The sequence below is a fragment of the Scyliorhinus torazame genome, chromosome 4, assembly GCF_047496885.1.
Source record: "Scyliorhinus torazame isolate Kashiwa2021f chromosome 4, sScyTor2.1, whole genome shotgun sequence".
Classification (NCBI taxonomy): domain Eukaryota; kingdom Metazoa; phylum Chordata; class Chondrichthyes; order Carcharhiniformes; family Scyliorhinidae; genus Scyliorhinus; species Scyliorhinus torazame.
Genome location: NC_092710.1, coordinates 117743686 through 117769165, shown reverse-complemented (window position 1 = coordinate 117769165; position 25480 = coordinate 117743686). Strand labels below are relative to the sequence as shown.

At 55.3% G+C, this 25480-nt stretch overlaps 1 long non-coding RNA gene across 2 annotated transcripts in view; it reads left to right on the top strand.

Moving 5' to 3' along the window:
* LOC140411627 (uncharacterized) overlaps nt 1-25480 on the top strand; it is a 102472-nt gene that overhangs the window by 57153 nt on the left and 19839 nt on the right. The gene's annotated exons all lie outside the window — the stretch shown is intronic.

The following is a 25480-nucleotide window of genomic DNA, read 5'->3' as shown; positions in this document are numbered from 1 at the left end:
CTGCTTCGAGGCCTATATCAACTCAGCGACCACCCCTCTGACGGAGGCTCAGAAGATACAGATCCTGTACTCAAGGTTGAGCTCCAGCGTGTTTCCTCTGATCCAGGACGCCCCGAACTACGCAGTCGCCATGGCGCTCCTCAAAGAAAACTACGCACAGAAAGCGAACACACTCTTCGCCAGGCATGTACTCGCCACTCGCTCTCAACTCCCTGGTGAGTCCATAGAAGACTACAGGCAGGCCCTAATCCCACTCGTCCAGGACAGTGACTGTCAGGCCGTTACGGCCACCGAACATTCTAACCTTCTTATGTGTGATGCTTTTGTCATGGGGATTGGGTTGGACCTCATTCGCCAAAGGCTGCTTGAAGGGGCCACGCTCGACCTAGCGGGGACTAAGAAGCTAGCACTCTCCATGGCTGTTGCCTCACATAATGCTCAGGCCGACCCCTCCGGCCGCACACCCCACCCCTCCTATCCCTCGTGGCCCCCACAAATGGCCGCCCCAGCCAGGGCTTTACCCAGCCAATATGCCTGCGCCACATGCCAATCCGCGCAGCCCGGGGGTCCTCGATGTTACTTCTGCGGCCAGCAGAAGCACCCTCGCCAATGCTGCCCGGCCCGCGCTGCCATTTGCAAGGCTTGCAGCAAAAAGGCCACTTCGCCACGGTGTGCCAGGCCCGCGCAGTCGCGCTTTCACCCCCTCCCCCCTGACCCACACACAATGGGCGCCGCCATCTTCGTCCCAGACCACGCGCGGTCAGTGGACGCCGCCATCTTCACCTCCCCGGACCACGCTCAGCCAGTGGGCGCCGCCATCTTCACCTCCTGGGGCTACGCGCGGCCAGTGGGCGCCGCCATCTCCCCCCCCGCAGTCCACGTGCGGCCCATGGGAGCCGCCATTTTGTCCCCCGCAGGATCTTCAGGCGCCGCTATCTTGTCTTCCCCACGGGCATGGACGCCGACAACATTCCACGACCTGGGACCCCCACACTCTCCACCTTCGGACGCCAGCGACGACCAACCGCAGCTCGCCTCAATGACGCTCGGCCAGTCTCGTTCACACAACCTGGCCACCGCCTCGACTACGGTGAAAATCAACGGCCACGTCACCTCTTGCCTGCTGGACTCCGGGAGCACCGAAAGCTTCATCCACCCGGATACGGTAAGGCGCTGCTCCCTCGCGGTCCACCCCGCCAATCAAAGAATCTCCCTGGCCTCCGGATCCCATTCCATCCCAATCCGGGGGTTCTGCACGGTCACTCTCATGGTCCAGGGTGGAGAATTCAGCGGCTTCCGCCTCTACGTCCTTCATAATCTCTGCGCTGCACTACTACTAGGCCTGGACTTCCAGTGCAATCTCCAGAGATTCACCCTCAAATTCGGCGGGCCCCTCCGCCTCGCGACCCTAATGGTCGACCCACCCTCCCTCTTTGCCAATATAACTTCTGATTGCAAACCCGTTGCCACCAGGAGCAGACGGTACAGCACCCAGGACAAGACCTTCATCAGGTCCGAGGTCCAGCGGCTGCTTCAGGAGGGCATCATCGAGGCCAGCAACAGCCCCTGGAGAGCTCAAGTGGTAGTCGTTAAAACTGGGGAGAAGCACAGAATGGTCGTGGACTACAGCCAGACCATCAATCGGTACATGCAGCTCGACGCGTACCCCCTCCCACGCATATCTGATATGGTCAATCAGATTGTGCAGTACCGGGTCTTCTCAACGATAGACCTAAAATCCGCCTACCACCAGTTCCCCATTCGTAAATCGGACCGTCCATACACTGCTTTCGAGGCGGACGGTCGTCTCTATCACTTCCTCAGGGTTCCCTTCGGCGTCATTAACGGGGTCTCGGTCTTCCAAAGGGAGATGGACCGAATGGTCAACCGGTACGGTTTGCGGGCCACCTTTCTGTACCTAGACAACATCACCATCTGCGGCCATGATCAGCAGGGCCACGATGCCAACCTTGCTAAATTCCTCCGCACCGCTACTCTCCTCAACCTCAGCTACAACAAGGAGAAGTGCATGTTCAGCACAACCCGCCTAGCCATCCTCGGCTATGTGGTCCAGAACCGAGTTCTGGGGCCCGATTCCGACCCCATGTGCCCTCTCATGCCCCAAACGCTGCCTGGAGTTCTTCTCCTACTACGCCCAGCAGGTCCCAAACTACGCGGACAAGGCCAGCCCACTCATTCAGTCCACCCACTTTCCCCTTACGGCCGAGGCACAACAGGCCTTCGCCCGTATCAGAGCTGATATAATCATGGACGGGATGCACGCAGTAGACGAGACACTGCCCTTCCAAGTAGAAAGCGATGCATCAGACGTCGCACTTGCCGCCACCCTCAACCAGGCAGGCAGACCCGTGGCATTCTTTTCCCGCACTCTTCACGCCTCAGAAACTCAGCACTCGTCCGTCGAAAAAGAGGCCCAAGCTATCGTTGAAGCTGTGCGGCATTGGAGGCATTACCTTGCCGGCAGGAGATTCACCCTCCTCACTGACCAACGGTAGGTTGCCTTCATGTTCAATAACACGCAGTGGGGCAAGATTAAAAATGATTAAATCTTGCGGTGAAGAATCAAGCTCTCCACCTATAATTACGAGATTCTGTATCGCCCCTGTCATGATATCCATATTAACATATCATGGTGCAATCACACACACACACTGATGGACAGGTCGACGGACCAATCAACACACACAACATCACAGCCAATCACCAGTGAGAGCACACGCACTATAAAACAAGGAACACCACAGTTCCCGCTCATTCCACCAGGAGACAGCTCAGAGCACAGAGCTCACAGCATGCCACTCAGACATACACCATGTGCTGAGTGCCTCTCTAAGATAGTGCTAGGGCTGGGTCCACAGGTTAACTGGTGAAGTACGAACTACAGCCAGAAGTTAACAGTTGTTATTATACAGAATAATAAAACAGAGTTGTACCATCAACAACCGTGTTGGTTCGTTTGTATATCGGAACACCCAACACGACATGATACCAGGATTGGAAACTCCCCAGCAACTGTGAGACATACCTGCACATCTTCAGAGATCCGCCATCCTGCGCTAACGGGCAGCACGGTAGCATTGTGAATAGCATAATTGCTTCACAGCTCCAGGGTCCCAGGTTCGATTCCGGCTTGGGTCACTGTCTGTGCGGAGTCTGCACATTCTCCCCGTGTGTACATGGGTTTCCTCCGGGTGCTCCGGTTTCCTCCCACAGTCCAAAGATGTGCAGGTGAGGTGGATTGACCAAGATAAATTGCACTTAGTGTCCAAAATTGCCCTTAGTGTTGGGTGGGGTTACTGGGTTATGGGGAGAGGGTGGAGGTGTTGACCTTGGGTAAGGTGCTCTTCCAAGAGCCGGTGCAGGCTCGATGGGCCGAATGGCCTCCTTCTGCACTGTAAATTCTATGAAACTCTATGGACACCATCAGCCCGCCGCAGCCGCTCCAAATCGCTGGAAATCTCAGAGTCAACTGGAAGCTGTTTAAACAGTACTTCCAGCTCTTCCTAGAAGCCACAGACAGGGAGAATGCATCGGACACCAGGAAGATCGCCCTCCTCCTCTCCACGGCAGGGCAACACGCCATCCACATCTACAACTCCCTGGCATTCGCGGAAGGCAAGAACAAGTCGAAGTACAAGACGGTCCATCTAAAACTTGAGCAACACTTCAGCGTCGAAGTGAATGAGAGCTTCGAGAGGTACCTCTTCCAGCAGCGCCTGCAGGGTAAGGATGAGCCTTTTCAATCCTTTTTGACACACCTCTGTATCCTCGCGCAGACCTGCGGCTATGATGCCACCTCCGATTCCATGATTCGGGACCAGATAGTTTTTGGGGTCACCTCGGACACCCTACGCCAGCAGCTCCTCAAAATAAAGAGCCTCACCAGCAACCAGCCGGTACTCCCAATTCCAGGCGGCCGAATAGGCACGGCAGGGGTCCTACGAGGCTGAGCGGGTCCAGTCGATCGACTTCCCCCGGCCCGCGGCCCGGACGAGGGCGGCCATTTCGCGCATTTTCCGGGGCCTCCCGCGCTTGTACGCGCCAAAAGAGGGGATGTCGGCGCAGAGGGACATGGCGCGCAGGCGCGCTCTACACAGGACCGAACTGCGCATGCGCGGTGGCGCAACAAACGCCATGACGTCACGACGTGCGGCAACTGTGGATCCGCACACTTAAAGCGGCAATGTCCAGCCAAAACTCGACAATGCCGCCGCTGTGGCAAGGTGGGCCACTACGCTGACTGCTGTCGAGCAGCTCAACCTGCCAACGCTCCACAATTCCGCCAGCCTCACAGGGACGTGCGGGCCATTCAGTCTCCATACACCGAGTCATACCCTGACGACGTACAGACCGGTGATACCGACGACCGGGAAGCCTTCCGCGTTGCGGTAATAGACAGAAATCGGATGTCCCCAAGTAGGACCCACCAGCCGATGCCAGTGCACAGCCTTAATCCGGGCGATGAATGGTGTGCCACCCTAACAGTCAACCGATCACCAATCACATTCCGTTTAGACACTGGTGCCTCCGCCAATCTCATTGCATGGTCAGCCTTCTACACCTTGAAGGTCAAACCACCAATTCGGCCATCCCGCTGTCAGTTGGTCGATTACAACGGTAATGTTATCCCGGCCATGGGGTCTTGCCAGCTCGAGATTGCACACAATTCATACACAGCCACACTGTCTTTTGAGATAGTTGGATCCTCGAAGGACTCTCTGCTAGGCGCACAGGCGTGCAAGATCCTCCACCTCGTTCAGCGGGTACACACTCTGTCTCCAGAAGGCACGTCCGATTTTCCGGATGCAGACTTTAGGGCACAGCTCCACTCACTCCTCGCCCACAACCAGCAGGTTTTCGAGGGCATGGGCACACTGCCCTACACTTACAGAATACGGCTCAAACCGGACGCCACCCCGGTCATTCACGCACCTCGTAGAGTCCCAGCACCACTCAAGGACCGCATCAAGCAGCAGCTGCAGGATCTGCAGGACCAAGGAGTGCTTTCCCGGGTCACGGAGCCAACGCCATGGGTCAGCTCCATGGTGTGCGTAAAAAAGCCCTCTGGCGAACTCCGGATCTGCATCGACTGGAAAGACCTGAACAATAACATCATGAGGGAACACTACCCCATACCCAAACGGGAAGAAATCACGAGCGAAATGGCCCAGGCTAAAATTTTTACCAAGCTTGATGCCTCAAAGGGATTTTGGCAGATTCAGCTGGATCAGTCCAGCAGGAAGCTGTGTACTTTCAACACTCCCTTTGGCAGATACTGCCACAATAGGATGCCATTTGGCATCATCTCGGCATCCGAGGTGTTTCATCGAATCATGGAACAAATGATGGAGGGCATCGAAGGGGTGCGCGTCTATGTTGACGATGTCATCATCTGGTCCACCACACCACGGGAGCACATCAGTCGTCTCCAGCGCGTCTTTGCTCGGATACGAGAACACGGCCTGTGCCTCAACCGAGCCAAGTGTTCTTTTGGCCAAACTGAGCTAAAGTTTCTGGGGGACCACATATCCCGGTCAGGGGTGCGTCCGGATGCAGACAAAGTGACAGGTATTGCAGCCATGCCACAGCCGGCAGACAAGAAGGCAGTGCTACGCTTTCTCGGGATGGTCAACTTCCTGGGGAAGTTTATTCCCAACTTTGCCTCCCACACAATGGCTCTTCGCCACCTAGTGAAGAAGACCACGGAGTTCCAGTGGCTTCCCACACACCAGAAGGAATGGGAGGAGCTCAAGATCAAGCTCACCACCGCCCCAATATTGGCTTTCTTCGACACTACTCGAGATACAAAGATCTCGACTGATGCCAGCCAGTCCAACATTGGGGCGGTACTCCTGCAACGGGACGACATTGCATCATGGGCCCTGGTCGCCTATGCCTCGCGGGCCATGACCTCCACAGAACAGCGCTATGCGCAGATTGAGAAGGAGTGCCTGGGTTTGTTAACCGGCATAGATAAATTCCACGACTATATGTATGGTCTCCCTCAGTTCACCGTGGAGACCGACCATCACACCCTGATCGGCATCATGCAAAAGGACCTCAATGAGATGACCCCTCGCCTCCAGCGCATTCTGCTCAAGCTCCGGAGGTACGTCTTCCAACTGGTCTACACCCCGGGAAAGGACCTCATCATCGTGGATGCCCTGTCCAGAGCAGTGAGCACACCGCCCGAATCGGGGGGGTTCGTCTGTCAGGTCGACGCACATGTAGCCTTCACATCGGCCAATCTGCCAGCTACTGATGCAAGTCTGGCCCACATTCGCCGTGAGACTGCGGCTGACCCCCTTCTACAACGTGTGATGTGCCACATGACGGAAGGGTGGCTCAAGGGGCAGTGCCCACAATTCTACAATGTCCGGGACGACTTGGCCGTCATTGATGGTGTCCTCCTAAAGTTAGACCGGATTGTGATCCCACACAGCATGCACAGGCTTGTCCTCGACCAATTGCACAAAGGCCATCTTGGGGTTGAAAAGTACAGGCAGAGGGCCTGAGAAGCTGTGTACTGGCCGGGCATCAGTGACAACATCGTCAACATGGTGCTCTACTGCCCCACCTGCCAAAGGTTTCAGCCGGCGCAACCCCCTGAGACGCTTCAGCCCCATGAGTTGATAACGTCCCCCTGGGCAAAGGTGGGTGTGGACCTTTTTCATGCGCTCGGCAGGGACTACGTCATCATAATTGACTATTTTTCCAATTATCCGGAGGTCATACGCCTGCATGACTTGACATCATCAGCTGTAATCAGAGCATGTAAAGAAACCTTCGCTCGGGGACTTCCGGTGGTGCCCTCGAGGAAGCAGGTCGCAGGTCGGACCACTCCCGCCCGCGATGGGCAAACGGACCTGTTTCACTGGATTTTTTTCGGAACCTGACGACCTGAATCGGTGGAGGAGACGAAGGGTAGCGGTTTTCCCCCCGGGGTATGGACAGTTGGACCAGAAGTGGTCGAGTGGAGCGGCAAAGATCGAAGCAGGAGCAGCGGGGACCCCAGACCAGGCGGCGAAGCATTGCGGACGGCAGGGACCAGGGAGCGGAGGCTCACTGGCTAAGGGAGCAACAGATGGAGTTTTTTAGGAACTGCTTCACCGAACTGAAGAGGGACACGTTGGACCCGATGAGGGCGGTGATGGACCGAATGGTCGAGGCGCAGGCGGTCCAAGAGAAGGTGCTAAGGGAGGTCGAGGTGAAGCTCTTCAGTCAGGCGGACACAGTAACAGAGCTGGAGCACGAGGTGGAGGAGCTGAACTCCTGCCAGAGGAGGATGCAGGAGCAGCTTGAAGAGCTGGGGAATAGAGCCAGGAGGTAGAACCTGAGGATCGTTGGCCTCCCCGAGGGCTGTGAGGGATCGGATGCGGGTGTATACGTGATGGGTATGCTCGGGGCGCTGATGGGACCGGAGGCATTCCCTTGACCCCTGGAGTTGGATGGGGCTCATAGAGCCCCCGCAAGGAAGCCCAGGACGGGCGACCAACCGAGGGCCTTGGTGGTTCGCTTTCACCGGCTTGCCGACAGGGATCGTGTGCTGCGATGGGCCAAGGTGGAGAGGAGCAGCAGATGGGAGAACTGCGAGGTGCGTATCTACCAGGACGTGGGAACGGAGCTGGCCAAGAGTCGTGCAGGATTCATCAAGGTAAAGGCAGCCCTCTACAAAAAGCAGGTGAGGTTTGGAATGCTGTATCCTGCGAAGCTTTGGGTTACGTTTGAGGAACTCCATCACTACTTCGAGACACCAGAACAGGTTTGGGCCTTCATTAAAGAGAGGAAGCTGGACTTGAACTAACGGGCACTTAGTTTTTTTCAGTGCTCTACAGTGGCGGCGGTCTGTTAACCTAGCTTGCTTTGACTAGGAATGGACTTTTATTAAAAGAAGAAGCTGGACTTGAACTAAAGGACTCTGGGCTCACAGAGCTTTTGTGTGGCGGCGGTCTGTTAAATTATCCTGTACTGTAATGTTTTATTTAAGATTGTTTTCAGCCTCGACAGAGAGCGGGGGCTGGAGGGCGCACTGCTTAGGGTGATTTTGGGAGATTGCAACGAGGGGGGGGGGAAGAGAGGGGCCCTGCAAGGGGAGCCCTGCACTTGGTATCTTTTGGCGGGAGATCGGGGCCTCTGATGAGGGGATGGGCTAGGGGCTGGTTAAGGGACTTGAAAGGGCACGGGGAGATACAATCAGGTTAATGGGCCCTTGGTGTGTGGGGGGAGGGCCCGAGCACTTGGGCGGGAGACAGTCAGGCGCCAAGGGCAGGGGTCAGCGTAGCTAGCGTAGGTCAGGGGGGCACCAGGGAGAGTAGGAGAAGGGGCGGGCTGGGGCCAAGCGCAGGGCGGACCTGGCAGGTCAAGCCTCAGGGGTTGGGGGGGGGGGTGTCGGGGGGGGGCTGCCGGGAAGGAGAGCAGAAAAGACTTAAGTGGGCAAGGGGGAGGGGGAGGGGGGTGATCAGGGATCCCCCGGGGGAGAAAGTCGCTTGCAGGGAACAGCGTAGGAAACCTACAGCAGCAGCACCCGGGGTGAGGAGGGGGGGGGGTTAGAGCCACATTAGTTCATTAGTTTAGTTGAACACGTGGGGCATGGGCAAACAGCTGATAGGGGAAGTGCCTTATTAATATGTTTATTCTTTCCCACTGTTCGGTTTCAATATGTTAAGGCTTTTGTATATAGCCTTCTTTTTCCTCTGTAAATGTTACAAATCTGTTTTAAATTAAAAAGTTCAAAAAAAAAAGAAAGAAACCTTCGCTCGCCATGGCATACCGCTTACCGTCATGTCGGACAATGGGCCCTGTTTTGTGAGCCAAGAATGGTCTTCTTTTGCCGCTTCATTTGGCTTCATGCACGTGACGTCCAGCCCTCTGCACCTCCAGTCAAATGGCAAGGCGGAAAAGGGCGTCCATATCGTGAAGCGGCTCCTCTGCAAGGCTGCTGATGCCGGATCTGACTTCTGTTTAGCCCTGCTCGGCCCCACTGTCCACAGGCCTCTCACCAGCCCAGCTGTTAATGGGTCGCGCCCTCAGGACCACTGTGCCGTCCATTCATTTTCCTGAACCCGACAATACTCCAGTACTGCAAAGGATGCGACAGCAGCGTGTTCAGCAGAAGGTGGCACATGACACTCGGGCAACTGATCTTCCTGCCCTGGCGCCTGGAGACAACGTCCGCATACACCTACCAGAGGGTGGCTGGTCGGCAACTGCCGAGGTTCTCCGCCGCGTGGCTCCCCGCTTGTTCGTGGTTCGTATGCCTGATGGCTCCATTCGCCGGCGTAATCGGCGGGCCCTTCGGCTGCTTCCGCGCTCGCTACGTGATCATGCACCGGTGCCACGCCCTCATGTTGTCCCTGATGTCGACTTCGTGGAGTTTCCTGCCACTCTGCCTATTCCTCCATCGTCCGTGGCCAGGCCCATTCCTCAGCCGGTGGATCCTGACCCACCCTTGAGGCGGTCAACCCGAATTCGTCGCCCACCTACTAGGCTGGACTTATGAGTCTGTTTGCACATTGGACTGAATTGTTGTGCAACAATGTTAAAGTGTTTCTCTTTTATGTCGTTCCAGAAGTTCTCTTTCGATATTTGATGATTGCACTTGTTTTGTTTGTGGTACAACCTCGTTGCTATGTTGCACCTGACACCTTCCTATGTATATAGTTTAGCCTCATGTACATGTTGTAAATATTGCACACACATACTCAGCCGCACTCAGTACACACCAATATTTATTACCATGTAGGCACATATTCTTGTGAAAAGGGGGGATGTCATGATATCCATATTAACATATCATGGTGCAATCACACACACACACACTGATGGACAGGTCGACGGACCAATCAATACACACACAACATCACAGCCAATCACCAGTGAGAGCACACGCACTATAAAACAGGGAACACCACAGTTCCTGCTCACTCCACCAGGAGACAGCTCAGAGCACAGAGCTCACAGCATGCCACTCAGACATACACCATGTGCTGAGTGCCTCTCTAAGATAGTGCTAGGGCTGGGTCCACAGGTTAACTGGTGAAGTACGAACCACAGCCAGAAGTTAACAGTTGTTATTATACAGAATAATAAAACAGAGTTGTACCATCTACAACCATGTTGGTTCGTTTGTATATCGGAACACTCAACACGACAGCCCCGAAAACTCAATGAGCCCCCCGACGCCTATGGTGAGGTAAATGTGCCAGCGCACAAGTAGACCGACTCCGGGCCCTACACGACAGCCTTTGTCACCCGGTGGTCACACGGTTCTACCACCTTGTCAAGGCTCGCAATCTGCCCTACTCCAACGAGGAAGTACGGACAATCACCAGGGACTGCCAGGTCTGTGCGGAGTGCAAGCCGCACTTCTACCGGCTGGACTGTGCGCGCCTGGTGAAAGCTTTTGAACGCCTCAGCGTGGATTTCAAAGGGCCCCTCCCCTCCACCGACTGTAACACGTATATTCTCAGTGTGGTCGATGAGTACTCCAGGTTCCCCTTCGCCATCCCCTGCCCCGATATGACGTCTGCCACCGTCATCAAGGCCCTCAACACAATCTTCGCTCTGTTCGGCTTCCCCGCCTACATCCACAGTGACAGGGGATCCTCATTCATGAGTGATGAGCTGCGTCAGTTCCTGCTCAGCAAGGGTATCGCCTCCAGCAGGACGACCCGGGTAAACGGGCAGGTAGAAAGGGAGAACGGGATGGTTTGGAGGGCCGTCCAACTGGCCCTACGGTCCAGGAACCTCCCAACCTCTCACTGGCAGGAGTTCCTCCCTGATGCACTACACTCCATCCGGTTGCTACTGTGCACCACTATGAATAACACACCCCATGAACGTCTTTTTGCCTTCCCCAGGAAGTCCACTTCCGGGGTGTCGCTCCCGACTTGGCTCGCAGCTCCAGGACCGTTCCTGCTCCGTAGGCACGTCCGACTCCACAAGGCGGACCTGTTGGTGGATAGGGTGCACCATGTCAACCCCCAGTATGCCTATGTGGCGTACCCCGACTGCCGCCTAGATACTGTCTTCCTCAGGGACCTGGCACCAGCAGGTTCCACTCATACACACTTCCCCGGCCCGGCGCCACCCTCCCCTCCCCGCGCTCCCAATATTAACCCCACCAGGACCATCCCTCCTTCCCCTGCCCACGCAAGAGGATGAAGAGGATTTCGGCATGCTCCCGGGGTCACCCGACATCAGGCTAGCACCGACATCGCCAGCATTGACATCGCCGCCACCGTTACGTCGCTCCCAGCGGAATGTCAAGGCACCAGACCGGTTGAATCTCTAACTGGCACCAGACTTTCAAAAGATTTTTTTTTCTCCCCTAATAAAACACTGTACATAAATTCACTACTGTATATAGTTCTCCACCACCCCCGCCGGACTCATTTTTAACAGGGGGTGAATGTGGTAAACCACTGTTACACCAGTATTAGGTGATGTCAGGTAGGACCTGTACTACAGGTTCACCGAACCGGTAGCCCCTGCCTGCTGGCTCCGCCCAGTCGGAGGAGTATAAATATACGTGTCCTCTATTCAGCAGCCATTTCACCAGCTGCTGTGGGAGGCCACACATCTTACTGCAATAAACCAAAGTTGTATCCAACCTGAGTCTTTGTACAATTGATCGTGCATCAGGAAGCTAGTCAAGGGAGTCAGGTGGGTGGGATGCATACAGCCAGTATATGGCGGGGGTCGGGTTACAGAGGGGTGTTGTTGCTAGGGGGGGGGGGAAAGTTATTTTGCTGACATGAGAGGGATCTAAAGTAGGTAACAGAGTGGAGGTCGGGGGTGGGAACTGCCAGGAGGCTAACTGGGAGGGGTGTGGCACATGGGCTGGGGGCAGGCCCAAGAAGGGGGATGGTTGATCGGCAAGGGGGGGGGGGGCAGGTGCCCTCCAACCAGGCTGATCACCTGGAATGTCAGAGGACTAAATGAGCCAGTGAAAAAGGGCGCCTGTGTTCGCGCATTTGCAGGCTCTAAAGGTGGATGTAATCATGTTGCAGGAGACACATCTGAAAGTGACTGACCAGACCAGACTAAGGAAGGGCTGGATTAGCCAGGTCTTCCACTCGGGCTTGGACTCTAAGTCCAGGGGGGGTGGCAATCATGATCAATAAACGGGTTCAATTTGAGGTGGAGGGCACAATTGCAGACGGAGGTGGTAGATTTCTTATGGTCTGGGGTATGCTTGAGGGGGTGAGGGTAGTCCTGGTGAATGTATATGCTCCAAATTGGGATAACGCTGACTTCATTAAGAGGGTGCTGGGGAAAATCCCAGACTTAGATTCACGTAAGCTGATCATGGGTGGGGACTTCAACACGGTCCTCGACCCCGGACTAGATAGGTCATGCTCCAGAACGGGTAGGCTCCCAGCGATGACGAGAGAACTAAAGGGGTTCATGGAGCAGATGGGGAGGGTAGACCCATGGAGAGCTACACGACCGACAGGAAGGGAATATTCGTTCTACTCGCATGTTCATAAAGTATACTCTAGAATTGATTTTTTTCATCATGAGCAGGGACTGTGTAGGCGGGGTAAAAAATACGGAGTACTCGGTGATCACCATCTCAGATCATGCCCCACACTGGGTTGATCTGCAGGTCTGCAAAGGGAGCTACCAGCGCCTGCAATGGATGCTGGACGTAGGATTGCTAGCGGAGAAGGGTGTGTGCGAGAGACTGTGGAAGTGCATGCAGGACTACCTACAGGTTAATGACACAGAGGAAGTCTCAGCAGCGACCCTGTGGGATGCGCTGAAGGCGGTGGTAAGGGGGGAGCTGATTTCAATTCGGGCCCACAGAGATAGAATGGACAGAGCGGAGATGGACAGACTGGTCAAGGAGATCCACCGGACAGATAGAGAATACGCAGAGGCCCCAAGGGAGGACCTACTTAGAGATAGACGGAGACTGCAGGCCGAGCTGGGAGTGTTGTCCACGAGCAAAGCAGTGGAACAACTCAGGAAGGCAAAGGGTGTGGTCTATGAGCATGGGGAGAAAGCTAGTAGAATACTTGCGCAGCAACTCAGGATGAAGGAGGCGGCCAGAGAAATAGCCAGGGCGGTATGGGGAACAGAGTGGATGACCCGTCAGGACTGAACAAGGTGTTTCGGGAGTTTTACAGCAAGCTCTATACCTCGGAACCCCCTGGGGAGCTGGAGGAGATGAAGCGTTTCTTAGACGGACTGATCTTCCCAAAAGTGGGTAGGGGGCTGGTAGACGGATTGGGGCCCCGATCAGAGCTGAGGAAGTACTGGGGGGATTGAAGGCCATGCAGTTGGGTAAATCCCCGGGGCTGGATGGATACCCAGTGGATACCCAGGGGAGTTCTACAAAAAGTTCTCGGAGATAGTGGGGCTAGTGCTGACTAGGGTGTTTAACGAGGCGAGGGATAGAGGGACGCTATCCTGACGTTGCCACAGGCTACCATTTCGCTGATATTAAAACGGGATAAAGACCCGGAAGAGTGTGGGTCATACAGACCAATCTCCCTGATCAACGCCGACGCCAAGCTCCTGGCTGTGGTCTTGGCGCTTAGAATTGAGGACTGTGTCCCGGAGGTGATCGGGGAAGACCAAACAGGGTTTGTGAAAGGCAGACAGCTGGTAGCCAACTTTTAAAAAAAAATTAAATTTAGCGTACCCAATTCATTTTTTCCATTTAAGGGGCAATTTAGTGTATTCAATCCACCTACCTTGCACATCTTTGGGTTGTGGGGGCGCAACCCACGCAAACACGGGGAGAATGTGCAAACTCCACACAGACAGTGACCCAGAGCAGGGATCGAACCTGGGACCTCAGCGCCGTGAGGCAGCAGGTCTAACACACTGCACCACCGTGCTGCCCTAGCTGGTAGCCAACTTGAGAAGACTACGCAATGTGATCATGATGCCCCCCGGAGGGTAGAGAGGTAGAGGCAGTGATGGCAATGGATGCCGAGAAGGCCTTTTACCGGGTGGAGTGGGACTATTTGTGGGAGGTACTCGGACGGTTTGGGTTCGGGGAGGGCTTTGTTTACTGGGTTAGACTATTGTATCAGGCCCCAAAAGCTAGCGTGAGGACGAAAAGGACAACATCAGAGTACTTTAGATTACACCGGGGGACCAGACAGGGAGGCTCACTCTCCCCGTTGCTGTTTGCACTGGCCATAGAACCGCTGGCGATTGCCCTGAGCGCTGCGAGGGGATGGAAGGGATTGATTAGGGGAGGGGTGGAATACAGGGTATCACTGTATGGGGACAACCTGCTCTTGTATGTACCGGACCCGCTGGCTGGGATGGCCAGTATACTAGGAATATTGAGAGAAGTTGGCAGGGTTTTCAAGGTACAAACTGAACATGACTAAGAATGAGATGTTTGTAGTGCAGGTGAGGGGCCAGGAGAACAGGTTGTAGGGGCTGCCATTTAGGATGGTCGGAGAGAGTTTCCGATACTTAGGGATGCAGGTGGCACGAGACTGGGGCAGGCTGCATAAGCTAAATTTGACTAGAGTGGTGGAAAAAATGAAGAGCAAGTTCAGGAGATGGGATGCACCTCCGCCATCACTTGAGGGGAGAGTGCAGACGGTAAAGATGACAATCCTCCCAAAATTCCTGTTTATTTTTCAGTGCCTCCCGATTTTTATCCTGCGGTCCTTCTTCAAAAGGGTCAACAAGATTATTATGGGCTTTTTCTGGGTGGGGAAGTCCCCGCGGATGAAGAAAGCGATGCTTGAGAGGAACCTGAGCGAGGGGGGGCTGGCCCTGCCGAACCTCAGCAGCTACTACTGGGCGGCCAACATAGCTATGGTAAGGAGTTGGATGGTGGGTACGGGTTCTGTTTGGGGGCGAGTGGAGGCGGCTCCGTGCAGGGGCACCAGATTGGCAGCCCTACCGCTCACGCCGGCCAGGTACTCCACCAGCCCAGTAGTGGTGGCAGCCGTGTGGATCTGGGGCTAGTGGAGGAAGCATGTAGGGGAGGCGGGAGCATCGGTCTGGTCTCCAATACGCGACAACCACCGATTCGCCCCTGGGAGGATGGACGGTGGATTCCGAGCGTGGCGGCGGGCGGGGGTGGGAAGGATGGGCGATATGTTCTTGGGGGGGAGCTTCTCGAGCATGAGGGCCTTGGAGGAGAAATTCAGACTGGTAAGAGGGAATGACTTTCGGTACTTGCAAGTGCGTGACTTCATACGTAGACAGGTCCCATCCTTCCCACGCATCCCACCAAATGGGGTCCAGGACAGAGTAGATCTAGGGGAGAGGTAGGAGAGGGGAAAGTCTCGGATATTTACCGTGAACTTATGAAAGGGGAGGAGTCCCAGACAGAGGAACTGAAGCTCAAGTGGGAGGAGGAACTCGGCGAGGAGATGGAGGAGGGGGTATGGGCGGAAGCCCTGAGTAGGATAAATTGAACTGCAACATGTGCTAGGTTCAGCCTGATTCAGTTCAAGGTCGTCCACCAGGCCCACATGATGGTGGCCCGGATGAGTACATTTTTTGGGGTGGAGGACAAATGCGCTAGGTGTGCGGGAGGGCCAGCGAATCACGTCCACATGTTCTGGGCATGCCCAAAACCTAGGAGATACTGGGAAGGATTTGCGGACGTCATGTCCCAGGTACTGAAAACTAGGGTGGTGATGAGTCCAGTGGTGGCAATATTTGGGGTCTCGGAAGACTCGGGGGTCCAGGAGGAGAGGGAGGCCGACGTCTTGGCCTTTGCTTCCCTGGTAGCCCGGCGACGTATACTGCTGGCATGGAGGGACTCAAAGCCCCCAAAGACCGAAGCATGGCTCTCGGACATGTCGAGCTTTTTAGGGCTGGAAAAAAAATTACGTTTGCCTTAAGAGGATCTGAATCAGGGTTCGCCCGAAGGTGGCAACCATTCATCGACCTCTTTGCGGGGAATTAAACGTCAGCGAGGGGGGGAATTACAGTAGGGGGTGGTATTACAGTAGAATAGGAGGGATAAATAGGCGGGTACTGTTTATGAGAGAGGAGTGGTCTTTTGCACTATGGTTCTGCTTTGTGTTGATATTTGCACATTACTGTACACTGTAATTGTTTACAATGCCAAAAATACCTCAATAAAATTGTTTATTAAAAACAAAGCGTGTCATCTGCCTTTTGGGCCTGGGCTAAATCTTCGATATTGGTCTGTGAAACCTGGACTGCGTGCATCGGTTCACTTTTGGGGGGTTGCCAAAAGTGTTCGTATCATGATCCTGACTTAGCTAAGGCTTTACGTTACCGGGTGGGGAGGAACGATGATTTCTCACTTTAATTATGTGTGGTCTTTTGCTGTCTTAAGGATATGCTTCAACAATGGGGCTGAGGGTAGGGGTTTACCTCGAGATTCCCACAGGGGCAGGAATTCTGTCAAACTATTGCAGACATCTTAACTGTCCGAATGAATGTCCGCTGGCGTCGCAAAGGAATCTGTGTGCTGCACTAGATATGCTATAGCTGCTAATGAAATGAAATGAAAATCGCTTATTGTCACGAGTAGGCTTCAATGAAGTTACTGTGAAAAGCCCCTAGTCGCCACATTCCGGCACCTGTTCGGGGAGGCTGGTACGGGAATCGAACTGTGCTGCTGGCCTGCCTTGGTCTGCTTTAAAAGCCAGCAATTTAGCCCAGTGTGCTAAACCAGGCCCTGGCTGCTCGTGATCCTCGGTGGCCGGGCAATTTTAAAGATATTTTCTCTAATGCGCGTCCCTGTGCGTCTTCCACATAAATTCCATAACCAGTTATTCTCTTTCCATTTTCTATGGTGGAGGAACCGTCTACATAAATCTTTAAAGTGTTGTCCGTGGTCTGGGGATTCTGTGTTCTGATGCCTGCTCGTGTGTGAAGTGACTTCGGAATAAAGGGTCCTGTGTGGTGTTGGGCTGCAATAATCTGGCACTCATGTGGGGTTTCTGCATACTGAAGGTTGTCTGCTAAAAATGTGTGGGTCTTTGTACGTTAAACTGTAATGTCCCTTCCTTGTAACAACAGTGTCCAGCGAGCTGCTCTAATCTGGCTGACTGAACTGTCCTTTAACCTACCATCTAACAATGGTGCGTTGGGGTGTGCTCGGTTAAAATCGTTACTGGGTTAAGGCCTGTGATATATACAAAATACTGCACTGCCCAAAAGACTGCGAGCAAGTGCCGTTCGCAGGCTTAAAATCCTTGCTCTACGGGATCCAAAATTTGTGAGGCATAGGCTACGGGTCCTAAGCGGTCATGTCTATCCTGTAGGAGTACTGCTGATAGGGTTCGGTTGGTGGTCACTACTTCTATGGCATAGGGAGGGTGTGGGTCTGGAACTGGCAAAGCATGGGCTATGCCTGTGGCGCACAAAGACTCCATGAGACAAATAGAGTGAAGTCGATGAGGCTTTATTAAGCGTGTCTGTTCCCCAGCAGCCCGATAGTAAACTGGCATGCGGGGGAAGGCACCGGCTTCTTATACTTCGCCTTCAGGGCGGAGTATGAGGTCAACGGCCAACCAGGACCCGGGATCTGTCAGCCAATGACATTAGGGCTTCCAGTCCCACATGACCCCCAATACATACTACCACATTCACCCCTTGTCAAAAATGAACCCGGCGGGGTGATGCTTCGTATGGTGGTAAGGGTTTACAGTACTGGTCCTGGGAGGAGAGAACAGTTACATGGTAGTACCGTATTGGACAGTATCGTCCTGTTACAACTATTTACAGAGGATATAGGAAAAACAAAATGTTCATTGGACAGTCCATCTTTGTTTTACATCGACGCCACGAGTCGGTCGGGCGGTCTGGTCATCCGTGTCGATCGCCTCGGCCCCGGCGGTGGTGGTAGTGCTTGTACCAGCGTTGTCGCCTCCGGGAGCCGCACGGTTTCAGCTGTCGGTGCAAAGGGGAGGGGGACTGATCCTCCTGGGAAGGGGGCGGTCGCGGGGTGCGGCGGTGGCAGGAAGGGGGGCGGTTGGGTTGATGGTGCCGGGGGTGTGTGCGTGGTGCCGGCGGGCGCCAGATCCCGCAGGGAGACCGTGTCCTGTCGGCCGTCGGGGTACTCCACGTAGGCGTACTGGGGGTTTGCGTGGAGGAAGTGAACCCTTTCGACCAACGGGTCCGCCTTATGTGCCCGCACGTGCTTTCGGAGCAGGATGGGTCCTGGGGCCGCCAGCCAGGTTGGCAGCGACGTTCCAGAGGAGGACCTCCTAGGGAAGACAAGGAGACGCTCGTGAGGCGTTTGATTAGTGCTCGTACATAATAACGACCGGATGGAATGGAGAGCGTCCGGGAGGGCCTCCTGCCACCGTGAAACTGGGAGATCCCTGGACCGTAGGGCCAGTAGGACGGCCTTCCAGACCGTGCCGTTTTCCCTTTCTACTTGCCCGTTCCCCGGGGGTTGTAGCTGGTCGTCCTGCTTGAAGCTATACCCTTGCTGAGCAGGAACTGGCGCAGCTCGTCACTCATGAAAGAGGACCCCCTGTCGCTGTGGACGTATGCGGGGTAACCGAACAGTGTGAATATGCTGTTCAGGGCTTTAATGACTGTGGCCGCGGTCATGTCGGAGCAGGGAATGGCAAAAGGGAAGCGGGAGTATTCGTCCACTACATTAAGGAAATACGCGTTGCGGTCGGTGGAGGGGAGGGGCCCTTTGAAATCGAGACTGAGGCGTTCAAAGGGACGGGAAGCCTTAATCAGGTGCGCTCCATCTGGCCTGAAAAAATGCGGTTTGCATTCTGCGCAGATGTGGCAGTCTCTTGTGACTGTACGGACCTCCTCTAAGGAGTATGGGAGATTGCGGGACTTGATGAAGTGGTAAAACCGAGTGACCCCCGGGTGGCAGAGGTCCTTGTGGAGGGCTTGGAGGCGGTCAATTTGTGCGTTGGCACATGTCCCGCGGGATAGGGCATCAGACGGCTCGTTCAGCTTTCCGGGCCGGTACAAGATCTCATAGTTGAAGGTGGAGAGTTCGATCCTCCACCGCAAGATCTTGTCGTTCTTGATCTTGCCCCGCTGTGCATTATCGAACATGAAGGCTACCGACCGTTGGTCAGTGAGGAGAGTGAATCTCCTGCCGGCCAGGTAATGCCTCCAATGTCGCACAGCCTCCACTATGGCTTGGGCTTCCTTTTCCACTGAGGAGTGGCGGATTTCTGAGGCGTGGAGGGTTCGGGAGAAGAAGGCCACGGGTCTGCCCGCTTGGTTAAGGGTAGCCGCGAGAGCTACGTCAGAGGCGTCGCTCTCGACCTGGAAGGGGAGGGACTCGTCGATGGCGCGCATCGTGGCCTTTGCGATGTCCGCTTTGATGCGGCTGAAAGCCTGGCAAGCCTCTGTCGACAGCGGGAAAGTCGTGGTCTGTATTAGGGGGCGGGCCTTGTCTGCGTACTGGGGGACCCACTGGGCGTAGTATGAAAAGAAGCCCAGGCAGCGTTTCAGGGCTTTTGGGCAGTGCGGGAGGGGAAATTCCATGAGTGCGCGCATACGTTCGGGGTCGGGGCCTATTATCCCATTGCGCACTATGTAGCCCAGAATGGCTAGCCGATCGGTGCTAAAAACGCACTTGTCCTCGTTGTACGTGAGGTTCAAGGCTTTGGCAGTCTGGAGGAATTTTTGGAGGTTGGCGTCGTGGTCCTGCTGATCGTGGCCGCAGATGGTTACATTGTCGAGGTACGGGAACGTGGCCCGTAACCCATGTTGATCAACCATTCGGTCCATTTCCCGTTGGAAGACCGAGACGCCGTTTGTGACGCCAAAAGGGACCCTTAGGAAGTGGTATAATCGCCCGTCTGCCTCGAAGGCTGTGTACTTGCGGTCACTTGGGCGGATGGGGAGCTGGTGGTAGGCGGACTTGAGGTCCACGGTGGAGAAGACTTTATACTGGGCAATCCGATTGACCATGTCGGATATGCGGGGGAGAGGGTACGCGTCTAGTTGTGTGTACCTGTTGATGGTCTGGCTATAGTCAATGACCATCCTTTGTTTCTCCCCTGTCTTCACTACTACCACCTGCGCTCTCCAGGGACTATTGCTGGCCTGGATTATGCCCTCCTTTAGTAGCCGCTGGACTTCGGAGCGAATGAAGGTCCGGTCCTGGGCGCTGTACCGTCTGCTCCTAGTGGCGACGGGTTTGCAATCCGGGGTGAGGTTCGCAAACAAGGACGGGGGTTGCACCTTGAGGGTGGCGAGGCCGCAAATAGTGAGTGGGGGTATGGGGCCGCCGAATTTAAACGTAAGGCTCTGTAGGTTACATTGAAAGTCTAAGCCCAGCAAGGTGGGGGCACAGAGTTGGGGAAGGACGTTAAGTTTGTAGTTTTTGAATTCCCTCCCCTGTACCGTTAGGGTAACTATGCAGAATCCCTGGATCTGTACGGAGTGGGATCCTGCAGCTAGACAAATCTTTTGTGCGCTGGGGTAGGTAGTTAAGGAACAGCGTCTTACCGTGTCGGGATGTATAAAACTTTCCGTGCTCCCGGAGTCGACTAGGCATGGCGTCTCGTGGCCGTTAATTAGGACCGTTGTCGTCGTCGTCTGGAGAGTCCGGGGCCGAGCCTGATCGAGTGTAACCGAAGCGAGCCGTGGTTGTAGTAGTGGGGTGGGGTCCGTTGTTGCCGTCCCAGATGGCGTCGGGGATGGATAAAATGGCCACCCCCATACCTCGCCCGTAGCTGAGGGGTCACAAGATGGCGTCGGGGGTGGACAAAATGGCGGGTGGTGGTCGGGACCCAAAATGGCGGCGTCTGCGGGTCACACATTGAGTGCTGGGGGGTCTGGGGGGCGCTAGGACCGCGCGGAGTTCCTGCATTGCGAGCGCCCGGGCCGCGGGCGCTAGGACCGCGCGGAGTTCCTTGGCTGCGAGCGCCAGGGCCGCGGGCGCTAGGACCGCGCGGAGCTCCCTCGCTGGGGACCGCGGTGTTCGGGGCCAAGGCCGGCGGGTCAGTACTGCGAGCGCTGGGACCGTGAGGAGGTCCCTCGCCGGGGACGGAGATTGGGGTCCAGGTAAACTGTATTGCCGGCGGGTCAGGCGTGGGGCGCGGGACGGGGGTGAGGGCCCAGGTCGGCGGCGCTGGCGGGTCAGGCGTGGGGCGCGGGACGGGGGCGAGGGCCCAGGTCGGCGGGTCAGGCGTGGGGCGCGGGACGGGCGCGAGGGCCCAGGTCGGCGGCGCTGGCGGGTCAGGCGTGGGGCGCGGGACGGGGGTGAGGGCCCAGGTCGGCGGCGCCGGCGGGTCAGGCGTGGGGCGCGGGACGGGGGTGAGGGCCCAGGTCGGCGGCGCCGGCGGGTCAGGCGTGGGGCGCAGGACGGGGGTGAGGGCCCAGGTCGGCGGCTCCGGCGGGTCAGTCGTGGGGCCGCGAGCGCTGGCACCGTGCGGAGCTCCCTCGCCGGGGACAGCGGTGGTCGGGGTCAAGGTAGGTGGCGCCGGCGGGTCAGGCGTGGGGCGCGGGACGGGGGTGAGGGTGGCGTTCGGGACGCAAAAAACCCCTTCCTCTCCGTGGAGAGTGTTGGCCGGCACCCAAATCGGGAGCGCCGGCGGCGGGTCGTACATGGGCTGCGGGGAGGGGGGTTGGGGGGCGTAGGCGGCGTGCAGGGCTCCCAGTTCTCCCGGGGCCGCGGTGGTCGGGACCCGAAATGGCGGCGCCTGGGGGTCGCACATGGCGTGCTGGGGGGGTTGGGAGGCATAGACTGCCTGTAGGGCTCCCTATTCTCCCGGGACGGCGGCGACCACGCGGGACCGGCACACCACCGCATAGTGGCCCTTTTTCCCGCAGCTTTTGCAGATGGCTGCGCGGGCCGGACAGCATTGTCGGGGGTGCTTCGCCTGGCCGCAGAAATAACAGCGGGCGCCCCCGGTGCGACTCGGCGTTTGGACTGCACAAGCCTGTGGGGTGTCCGGGGGGAGGGGGTAGGGGGTTTGCCGCGGCGGGTACGTACGGGGCCCAATGGCCTGCCGCGCGGTCGGGGCCGTAGGCGCGGGTATTACGCGCGGCTACGTCCAGTGAGGCTGCCAGGGCCCGTGCCTCTGAGAGTCCTAGTGACTCTTTTTCTAGAAGTCTTTGGCGGATTTGGGAGGATTGTATACCTGCAACAAAAGCATCGCGCATTAACATGTCCGTGTGTTCGTTTGCGTTCACCGACGGGCAGCTGCAGGCTCGTCCCAAAATCAGCAGCGCGGCGTAGAACTCGTCCATCGATTCTCCGGGAGCTTGCCGTCTCGTCGCGAGCTGGTAGCGAGCGTAGATTTGGTTAACTGGGCGAACGTAGAGACTTCTCAGTGCTGTGAAGGCCGTCTGGAAATCGCGGGTGTCTTCAATGAGGGTGAAAATCTCCGTGCTCACCCTCGAGTGCAGGACCTGCAGTTTTTGTTCATCTGAGACTCGGCCTGTGGTCGATGTGATGTAGGCCTCAAAGCAAGTCTGCCAGTGTTTGAAGGCTGCTGCCGCATTCACTGCGTGGGGGCTGATCCTCAGGCATTCTGGAATGATCCTGAGCTCCATAGTCCTTTTTAGGCACGCTTAATAAATTGTGGCGCACAAAGACTCCATGAGACAAATAGAGTGAAGTTGATGAGGCTTTATTAAGGTGTCTGTTCCCCAGCAGCCCGATAGTAAACTGGCATGCGGGGGAAGGCACCGGCTTCTTATACTTCGTCTTCAGGGCGGAGTATGAGGTCAACGGCCAACCAGGACCCGGGATCTGTCAGCCAATGACATTAGGGCTTCCAGTCCCACATGACCCCCAATACATACTACCACAATGCCTAGGACGCGTTTTAATTCATTGACGGCGTCCATGTACTGAGGAAGCCATTCCCATGGGGCGTTCTTTTTAAGGAGCTCTGAGAGTGGGGCTGCTTTTGCTGGCAAAACTATCTATATGGTTCCTACAATATCCAACTGTAGCCACGTAAAATGGCTGCTTCCCGATTAATTTGGCCAAAACCCAATTTAAAATGGCTAACCGGAAAGGCTGATGGGAAAAGCAGGTAACAAGACACAAACGGACAGCTGCAGGCAGAATATCATATTCGGCTCTGGGGAAGTCGGCCCAGATCGATACTCAGGGCTATTAACAGCCCATCAACCCAGACATTTGCAGTTATACTCAGGACTCTTAACAGCCCATCAACCCAGACATCTGCAGTTTAATCGGCTATCCCCGGGAACAATTGCAACATATTAGCAATTGAATACCGGGCCAGACCTGTCGGCGCCTGCCGTGGCCGAAACAAAGGCAGGTGAACGACCACCCCCCGATCGGGGAATCGCCTCGCAATTGGATGTATCGAACCCAGTGATTGGGAACAAGTCCAATCACTTGGGACTCAGGGTCAAGGGCCGCCCCGAGAGGCGGGAAGCCCCTGGGCCCTATAAAGTGAAGGGCCAAGTTCAGATCTCGCTCTCTCTCCCTTCTTCGCCTGCTCGAGACCTTCGCAAGAACAGCAACCGGCAACCATAAGTTTGAATCCAGCGATTGCTATCCGATAAAGTCTCCTAGCCATCGACCTGTATCAGCCTTTTGAATCCCGCGGGCATCCCTTAGATAACGCCTGTCAATACAAGTTCTCATTCACATTTCAAGGGCAGCAGTATACGTGGACATGCCTCCCGCAAGGTTTCCACAACTCCCCCCTCCATTTTTCACCAACAATTGGCCAACAGACTTTCCAAATTTTCCCGTCCGAATGCCTTATTCAGTATGTGGACAACTTACTCCTACAGGCGGACACAAAGGAAGAGCATGTTAAGCTTCTTTCAGAAGCCATTGCTAATGTCCAGCACTGTAAAGTACTTTGCGTGTACTCCCTGTTTGAGCATGGTTTCGGGACTCGTGGCAACGGAGGGGGCTGCTAATGGGGTGACCTTGTTGAGCTCTTGGTAGTCAATGGTTAATCTCCATGAACCGTCGGGTTTCTTTACGGGCCAAATTGGGGCTTTGTTTGTTGAGGCTACGGGCTGAATTACTCCTTGATCTAGTAAGCTAATGATGACTTTTGAGTTCTCACCCTCGGCTTGCTGTGAGAAACCGTATTGTTTCTGGGGCTTGGGATCGGGACCTGAAATTGTGACCATGCCTGGGATCTTCCCACAATCGTGTTCGTGTTGGGCGAAGGATGCTTTATGTTTTCTGAGGACCTCTCTAATTGTCTGGTCTGTACTAATTGTTTGCGGATCAAACCAATAGTCTCCTACAGAGCAAATCCTATGTTCGTGGTCCCCTACTGTGAGCGTGGCGGGGCTCTCGCTGTTTTGGCCATTTTCCATACACACCTATTCACGGGGTCAAAGGAAAAGTTGTGGGAGCTCATAAAGTCAATTCCTAGAATGTGCTCGGCTGTTTGGGGCAAGTCGACTAAAACAACGGGATCCTGGTGTTTATGGTTCCTATCTGAATATCTACGGGGGCTGTAATGTATCCCTGCTGTACATGTCCTGTAAATCCACTAAGGGTGATGGTGTCTGTGGTGGGCCATTTGTCGCGCTGAAACATTGTGGAGGAGTTTAAAGTGGTGCAGGACCCTCCTGTGTCCCAAAGGAGCACTATTGGATGTCCCCGGACTGTGCCTGTGCCTATTGTTCTGCCTGATTTGTCCCAGAGTGTGTTCCAGAACCAAGTTGGGGAGTCCGAACACCGTCTATCTGTGGTGTTGATTACTGCATTATCCGTTCGGGCACTAATGCTATGTATGGGCCTAACATTGTTCCTAGGTAGGGTGTTCGATTGCTGGTGCTGTTGCTGGTTTGGGGGGTTTTGTCTGCATCCGTGGGCGTAATGTCCCATGTGTCCACAATTATAGCAACCTCGTGGTGCCTGTGCTCTGGGGTGCTGTCCTTCATGTCTGCCCTCATTTACCCATGCTGGGCCCTGATTAGTCCTGACTGGGTGCATATTCGCCTCTGCCTTTTCCTGATCTGCCTTCCTATGTAGGGATTGTTCCCAAGCTCTGGAGAGTCGCTTTAAAACCCAAACTTCGTTATGTGTGGCGTCTGCAGGGTCGTAATGTACACAAGCCTTTTGACCTGCTTCTGTGGCGTGCGAGACTAAAGTGCGGGCCCATTTAGTTGTGTTGTTGTTATCTAAGTGTGCGCGGTTCAAATCCCCAAATACTGCTTTAAAATGGATCCAAAGGCGACCTGCAAATGCAGTCGGATTCTCTCCCTTCTTTTGCCTACAACGGTTCAAACCTTCTACGTGGTCTCCCTTGTTGTACCCAATCGCATCTAAAATAGCCGTTTTCATTTCTTGTTGGCTTTCTCCTCCTACATTCTGGTAAAGCTGAGCTAATGGACGTGTCAAGGCTCATGACTATGAGCTTAACTTCCTCTCTTTCGTCTAGACCGTACATAACCGTTTGCTGTCGTACTCTCTCAAAGAAATTATGTGGGTCTGCGGTGGGTTCGAATGGTTCAATTTTGGCGCAGGCATCTCTCAATCGGGTGATGGTTAGTGGGATGATGCAAACAAAATCAGGCTCATTCCGATCCGATGACTTGCGCT